General features: G+C 41.1%; 1 pseudogene; it reads left to right on the forward strand.

Moving 5' to 3' along the window:
* Positions 1–6,760: 6,760 nt before the first annotated feature.
* On the forward strand, positions 6,761–6,879 carry LOC134952592 (5S ribosomal RNA; annotated as a pseudogene).
* Positions 6,880–8,983: the final 2,104 nt, after the last annotated feature.

The following is an 8,983-nucleotide window of genomic DNA, read 5'->3' on the forward strand; positions in this document are numbered from 1 at the left end:
TGATGACGGACCTGCTGGACACTGTCAGCTCAGCAGCACCGCAGACTGCTACAGTAAGCTACTATAGTAGTATGTATAAAGAAGAAAGAAAAAGAAAAAACACGGGTAGGTGGTATACAATTATGGATGGACGAGCGACTGCCGACACAGAGGTAGCTACAGCCGTGGACTACCGTACTGTGTCTGCTGCTAATATAGACTGGATGATAATGAGATGAAATCAATATATATATATATAATATCACACTAGTACTGCAGCCGGACAGGTATATATATTTATTATGTAATGACTGATGACGGACCTGCTGGACACTGTCAGCTCAGCAGCACCGCAACTGCTACAGTAAGCTACTATAGTAGTATGTATAAAGAAGAAAGAAAAAAAAAAAACCACGGTTAGGTGGTATACAATTATGGATGGACGAGCGACTGCCGACACAGAGGTAGCTACAGCCGTGGACTACCGTACTGTGTCTGCTGCTAATATAGACTGGATGATAATGAGATGAAATCAATATATATATATATATAATATCACTAGTACTGCAGCCGGACAGGTATATATATTTATTATGTAATGACTGATGACAGACCTGCTGGACACTGTCAGCTCAGCAGCACCGCAGACTGCTACAGTAAGCTACTATAGTAGTATGTATAAAGAAGAAAGAAAAAAAAAAAACACGGGTAGGTGGTATACAATTATGGATGGACGAGCGACTGCCGACACAGAGGTAGCTACAGCCGTGGACTACCGTACTGTGTCTGCTGCTAATATAGACTGGATGATAATGAGATGAAATCAATATATATATATATAATATCACACTAGTACTGCAGCCGGACAGGTATATATATTTATTATGTAATGACTGATGACGGACCTGCTGGACACTGTCAGCTCAGCAGCACCGCAACTGCTACAGTAAGCTACTATAGTAGTATGTATAAAGAAGAAAGAAAAAAAAAAAACCACGGTTAGGTGGTATACAATTATGGATGGACGAGCGACTGCCGACACAGAGGTAGCTACAGCCGTGGACTACCGTACTGTGTCTGCTGCTAATATAGACTGGATGATAATGAGATGAAATCAATATATATATATATATATATATAATATCACTAGTACTGCAGCCGGACAGGTATATATATTTATTATGTAATGACTGATGACGGACCTGCTGGACACTGTCAGCTCAGCAGCACCGCAGACTGCTACAGTAAGCTACTATAGTAGTATGTATAAAGAAGAAAGAAAAAAAAAAACCACGGGTAGGTGGTATACAATATTATATATATATTATATACAATTATATATATATATATATATATATATATATGTACAAAAAGAAGCTGGCAGCGCCACAGATAGTATCAAAGGTGTAAACAACAATATTAGGAGAAAGGTATTCTGAAATGATTACCGATGGATATATATGTTACCTGGAGGACACTCCCTATAGGCTATTAGGGCGTCAGCTTAAAAACCTCAAAAAACGTATAGACACTGGTATATATGCCTAGAAGTTACAAATTGGTGCAAGAGGATGAGGTGTTTGCAAGCGACCACAGGTGTCAAAATTAATAGTATAAAAACCAGGTATTTCTATAAAAGTATATAAAATTTTAATTTCAGAATACAACACACTAAAAGCAAGAGGAGGGTGTATCATAAAATATAAACAATTTTTCAAAAAATGCAGCCTAATCAATAAAAACTGGTATAAAAATGACAGCGGTGAAGTTAAAAGATTAAAACACATATACCAAGATTATTGAAAAGTACGTAAAAATATGAGAAAAATATACAGAGTTTGCAGGATAAAGGTAAAAAAGAGTAAAAATATTGTGAGAGAGGTAGCTTAACTTCAGTAGTGGAGGTATGATCAGAGTAGCACCCAACGCGTTTCGTCCCTCATGGACTTCATCAAGGGGTGGTGAGAGGCTAGAGACAGAACCTATTTATACCTCATGTTTATGGGAGGTATTAACAGCATCACTTCCTGTTTGTAAATTGGTGGATTAATGACATGTAATCAAAATGCATGTATGGGTACATAAACATAGAACTAGTACGATAGAAGGGCCCACTAATATGTTTAGGTGCCAAAACGATGCTTATTATAGCTGAAAAAAGCGTATGTAGTATAAAAACAAGTGAGTCCGTCAACTTCCGGTCCGGACTGGGTGGAACGTCATATCCGCCCCACTTCCGCCCCACTTCCGGCGGCATCAGATCCGTTGTGCGCATGCGCCGGTTTATGATAACCATAAAGATGGCCGCCGCCCTTAGAAGTGATCACGCACCAGAGATCCCCACCGCACGGGGCCCAGCCGGCGCATGCGCACAACGGATCTGATGCCGCCGGAAGTGGGGCGGAAGTGGGGCGGATATGACGTTCCACCCAGTCCGGACCGGAAGTTGACGGACTCACTTGTTTTTATACTACATACGCTTTTTTCAGCCATAATAAGCATCGTTTTGGCACCTAAACATATTAGTGGGCCCTTCTATCGTACTAGTTCTATGTTTATGTACCCATACATGCATTTTGATTACATGTCATTAATCCACCAATTTACAAACAGGAAGTGATGCTGTTAATACCTCCCATAAACATGAGGTATAAATAGGTTCTGTCTCTAGCCTCTCACCACCCCTTGATGAAGTCCATGAGGGACGAAACGCGTTGGGTGCTACTCTGATCATACCTCCACTACTGAAGTTAAGCTACCTCTCTCACAATATTTTTACTCTTTTTTACCTTTATCCTGCAAACTCTGTATATTTTTCTCATATTTTTACGTACTTTTCAATAATCTTGGTATATGTGTTTTAATCTTTTAACTTCACCGCTGTCATTTTTATACCAGTTTTTATTGATTAGGCAGCATTTTTTGAAAAATTGTTTATATTTTATGATACACCCTCCTCTTGCTTTTAGTGTGTTGTATTCTGAAATTAAAATTGTATATACTTTTATAGAAATACCTGGTTTTTATACTATTAATTTTGACACCTGTGGTCGCTTGCAAACACCTCATCCTCTTGCACCAATTTGTAACTTCTAGGCATATATACCAGTGTCTATACGTTTTTTGAGGTTTTTAAGCTGACGCCCTAATAGCCTATAGGGAGTGTCCTCCAGGTAACATATATATCCATCGGTAATCATTTCAGAATACCTTTCTCCTAATATTGTTGTTTACACCTTTGATACTATCTGTGGCGCTGCCAGCTTCTTTTTGTACACATCTTTGTTTTTGGTATTATTGCTTCCAGCTGCCTGGAGTGAAACAGTATCGAACACAGTATGTTTGGAATAAATGAACGCACTAACAAAAGGAGTAATGTGTGCCAAAAGATTTTCAATGAGACTACTATCCCCGAAACTGAACCCCCCAATAACGACTTGGATGACATGTTTTGGAACATTGAGAGACTGTTAACCAAGGAAGTTAAAGCATGGTGGGACATCAGGGGTTTAGAACACTACGTCAGTGTCAACAGGGTCCCGAGGGGCTTAAGGATTACAAAACAGCCCACCTTTGGAAAAGAGAACCAAGATTTCCTACAAGAATGGGATAAAACCCTGCACAACTGCTCAATTAATCTCATGAAACTACTTATTACAGAGAAAAAACGCATCACCTCAGACCTAGAAGTTCAAATAAAAGAGGCTGAGACTAAAATGGAAGTACACAAAGACAAGGAGGACTTCAGGATTAATGAGAAGGTTCTTAATAAAAAGCTGGAACGTATAGAAGATGAGGTAATCAGAAATAAAGAAAGGAAATTCGCTAGAGACAGACACGACTATGAAAATAACATGGTAAAGAATTGGAGTCGTTTCTCTGGAGGGGGACAGCCAGCTCCCAAAACAAGAAGGGAGTATTGGAAAACTGTCCCTAGCAAACCCAGAGGCACTAGACTCACTACCAAAGAGACGCAGGACTTTCACAACCTCAAAACAACCAATAAATTCACAGCGTTACAGAGACTAGACTCCACTTCTGAGGAGCTTTTTTTATCACCAGGTACGAACCACCACCTCCGAAATACAACGAAGACACCCGTAAGAATGAAAAACACCAAAAACACTTCACCTCGCAAAAGAAGATTAGAAGACGAAGAGGATGCCGTGGAGGCAGGAGGGAAAAGACTTTACAAAAGACGAAATCTCGTCTAGAATCAGCTAGACCAAAAGGCATTTTCAACCTTTCCAGCCACACCTTGACGAACCATGAGACTACACTTCTCAACAAAGGCCTTTCCTTTGCACCTACGAAGGGTATGAATAAGTTCGATGTCTTTATTGATTTGAACAAATTCATAAGGAAAATCACCCTTAAACGTCACTTTTTGAAAAAAGAGGATGCGGTAATACAGAACTACGAACAATCGAAATCGGGCTTGAAACCCACTTCCAAATTTTACCCTTTGGAATCTAAGGGTCACAATGTGGGCCTTTTCTATGAGCTAGTTAAGAAGGATCTACTGGATACAAACATTTCATCTATAAAGGAGAAGAACCTCTCAAATAGGGAGACGGAAGCCATCAAACACCTACAAGAAAATAAAAACATTGTTATAAAACCGGCTGATAAAGGGGGGGGGTTGGTTATCATGGACAGAGAAGCCTATGTTACAGAAGCACTCAGACTACTGGGTGACCGGTCCTCGTATGTCCCATTGCCAAGTGACCCAAAGGAAACATTCGTAGAAGAACTGAGACTTATGCTTTTGAAGGCCTTCAGAAAAGAGGTACTGACGAAGGATGAATTCCAGTATCTCCTAAATTCCAACCCCACTACCCCCATATTTTACTTCCTCCCAAAAGTGCACAAATCTTTGGACAACCCCCCTGGCAGGCCAATAGTGGCAGGTATTGACTCCCTGACTTCACATCTGTCAGAATATGTTGACATATTTCTGAGAAAATATGTTATGAAACTGCCGGCTTTTCTTAAGGATACTACATCTGTCCTGAACCTTTTGGAACCACTACAATGGAAGGATACCTACAGGTGGGCCACAATTGATGTGCAATCTCTATACACCTGCATAGAGCATGAAAAGGGCGTCATGGCATGCAACAATTTTCTAATTTCGGACCCCCAGATTACAGAAGATCATAGACAATTTTTATGCGAGCTCATTAATTTTATACTCAAACATAATTATTTTACATTTTTAGATGGGTTTTATCTTCAAACATGTGGAACAGCCATGGGCACTATCTTCGCACCTAGCTTTGCCAACCTGTTCATGGGGCAATGGGAGAATGAATACATTTTTATCAACCACCCATACCAACAGAATATCATTTTTTACAAACATTATATAGATGATATTTTAATTATTTGGGAGGGAGACCAGTCGAGTTTTAAAGAATTTTTAACTTACATTTCGGACAACGCCATGAACCTCAAGTTTACTGCCAATGAGAATACAGAACGAATCGAATTCCTGGATCTTGTCCTAACACACTCAGGAGAGGAAATCATCACAAGCAATTACATTAAGAAGGTGGATATGAATAGCTATGTTCACTATAGAAGCAATCACCGGCAACAATGGAAGGACAACATCCCCCTCTCCCAATTTAGCAGGATAGCACGGAATTGCAAGAAATCGGAGGACAGAGATCAACAACTGGAAGTATACAAAGGAAGGTTTAAGGAAAAGGGGTACCCGTCCCGACTCCTAGAAGATGCTACCATCAAGACCAAAGCTTTAGAAAGGAGGGACCTTCTTAAGTACAAACCTAAGGACATCAAGGAGGAAACAGTCAAATTTATCACCACGTATAGCAGACATGAGAACCTCATTAAGGAGGTCCTCAAGAAGCACTGGAATATCTTACTCATGGACCCTATACTCAAAGACTACCTCACAAAAGAGCCTAAGATGGTTTTTCGCAAATCCAGGAGTCTAAAGGACCTAATAGCCCCAAGTATGCTGAGGAATCCAGAAGTCGTAAGCATGATGCCGAAATGTGTAGGAAGCTTCAAGTGTGGTCGATGCAGTATTTGCAGGTACCTCAATCCGAACAGGAAATCATTCCACAATGGCAAAACAAATAAGGAATATCGTATTAAACAATTCATCAATTGTAATACTCCATCGGTAATCTACCTCCTGGAGTGCTCCTGTAAAATAAAATACATCGGGAAAACCAAGCGACCCCTTAAACTACGCATCCAGGAACACGTCAGGAATATCAAGAACAAAGTCCTCACCCATGCAGTATCCAAACACTTTAACCTCTGCCATAACTCGGATCCAGAGGCACTAACGTACAAAGGGATCGAATTGGTAGCCCTGGGAGACAGAGGAGGAGACCTTTCGAATCTCCTTCCCAGGAGGGAGATGTTTTGGATATACGAACTGAATACACTCCATCCGGATGGCTTCAACGAAGGGTACGAAATAGCACCGTTCCTGTGATGTAAGATTTCCTGTTCCTTTTGTTCCTTTTCTGCACCACTCACCAGGTTTGGGCCCATCCTAACACTCGTGTCCTGGCCAGTACCTGGATGGGAGACTCCCAGAGAATACCTGGAGCATGATGTATAAATTAGAAACTTCCCTAAACTCTCATGGCACATATACGCTTTAACTCGCACTCCCTCATTTTAAGAGCCTTATATCTCCTCTTTGTTTTTTCCCATACCACATCCTCTATGCCAATTGTGAATTCATTATGTCATCCATTTCTTTTTCGAGAGACTCCGCCTCCAACCCAGCCCTATACATTACAACCATACCTCCTTGGGGACGCCCAACACCGTCCGATCTTGGAAGCTAAGCAAGGTTGGGCCCGGCCAGTACAAGGATGGGAGACCCCCTTGGGAGACCGGGTGTTGTAAACCTGAAGGCGAAAATGGGAATATCCTTGGGACACCTCGGAAGCTCATGGATGATGTCTTGCCCACATTACTCTGGCACTTTTTTCACAAGGCACTACCTAATTAATACTTGCTGATTCCGCTCTTTAGCAGGTCCATCATCCATTCCCATCCATTTCTCATCTCTGCTCACTCACTATAATAAACATATTTTTTTTTTTTTTTTATATTTTTATATATTTATATATATTTTTATTTATTTTTATATATTTCCTATATATATCTATAATATTTTTTATATCTTTCTATATATTGTTTGCGTATATACACCTTTATCTCCATAGCTTATTTGCTTCCATATTATGTTCCCTATGAGCGTTATATATTCACCCAAATTATCAATCATCCCTCTTAAAACCATATTCACTTGTCATATAACTTTTGTGCCTGTTACTACCATCCGTTTACATTTTTTTCCCTCTCGTTTTTTATGTACCCCCTCGGGGAGACGCCCCATCAGTATGCAAACCCATCTAAAACCTTTTACAATGCGCACTAGTGCATCTGGATCGCAGCACTTGGATCCTACCCACAGCAGGACTACATCCCCGTTTTTTGATAACCAATAAGATGGCCGCCGCCTCTGAAGTGACAATGGACCAGCAATCTACACCAACAGCAGGACTATATCCGGTTTATGATAACCATAAAGATGGCCGCCGCCCTTAGAAGTGATCACGCACCAGAGATCCCCACCGCACGGGGCCCAGCCGGCGCATGCGCACAACGGATCTGATGCCGCCGGAAGTGGGGCGGAAGTGGGGCGGATATGACGTTCCACCCAGTCCGGACCGGAAGTTGACGGACTCACTTGTTTTTATACTACATACGCTTTTTTCAGCTATAATAAGCATCGTTTTGGCACCTAAACATATTAGTGGGCCCTTCTATCGTACTAGTTCTATGTTTATGTACCCATACATGCATTTTGATTACATGTCATTAATCCACCAATTTACAAACAGGAAGTGATGCTGTTAATACCTCCCATAAACATGAGGTATAAATAGGTTCTGTCTCTAGCCTCTCACCACCCCTTGATGAAGTCCATGAGGGACGAAACGCGTTGGGTGCTACTCTGATCATACCTCCACTACTGAAGTTAAGCTACCTCTCTCACAATATTTTTACTCTTTTTTACCTTTATCCTGCAAACTCTGTATATTTTTCTCATATTTTTACGTACTTTTCAATAATCTTGGTATATGTGTTTTAATCTTTTAACTTCACCGCTGTCATTTTTATACCAGTTTTTATTGATTAGGCTGCATTTTTTGAAAAATTGTTTATATTTTATGATACACCCTCCTCTTGCTTTTAGTGTGTTGTATTCTGAAATTAAAATTTTATATACTTTTATAGAAATACCTGGTTTTTATACTATTAATTTTGACACCTGTGGTCGCTTGCAAACACCTCATCCTCTTGCACCAATATATATATATATATTAAACTCACTGGTGGTGATTATTAAACTGGTGGTCAGGTCACTGGTCAGTGGTCACACTATCAGCAACTTGCAAGAAGTACTCCTAAGCAGACAATCACAATATATATTATACTGGTGGTCAGTGTGGTCACAATGGCAGTGTGGCACTCTGGCAGCAAAAGTGTGCACTGTACGTTATATGTACTCCAGAGTCCTGCTCTCAGACTCTAACTGCTCCCCACTGTCAGTGTCTCCCCCACAAGTCAGATAATACAGTCACACTATCTATCACTTCAGCAAGTAACTACTAGTACTCCTCCTAATGCTCCCCAAAATTACTACTGTGTCTCTCTCTACTGTCTCACTCTCTTCTCTATAAACGGAGAGGACGCCAGCCACGTCCTCTCCCTATGAATCTCAATGCACGTGTGAAAATGGCGGCGACGCGCGGCTCCTTATATAGAATCCGAGTCTCGCGATAGAATCCGAGCCTCGCGAGAATCCGACAGCGGGATGATGACGTTCGGGCGCGCTCGGGTTAACCGAGCAAGGCGGGAAGATCCGAGTCGCTCGGCCCCGTGTGAAAAAAACTGAAGTTCGGGCGGGTTCGGATTCCGAGGAACCGAACCCGCTCATCCC

Source organism: Pseudophryne corroboree, chromosome 8 (assembly GCF_028390025.1).
Source record: "Pseudophryne corroboree isolate aPseCor3 chromosome 8, aPseCor3.hap2, whole genome shotgun sequence".
Lineage (NCBI taxonomy): Eukaryota > Metazoa > Chordata > Amphibia > Anura > Myobatrachidae > Pseudophryne > Pseudophryne corroboree.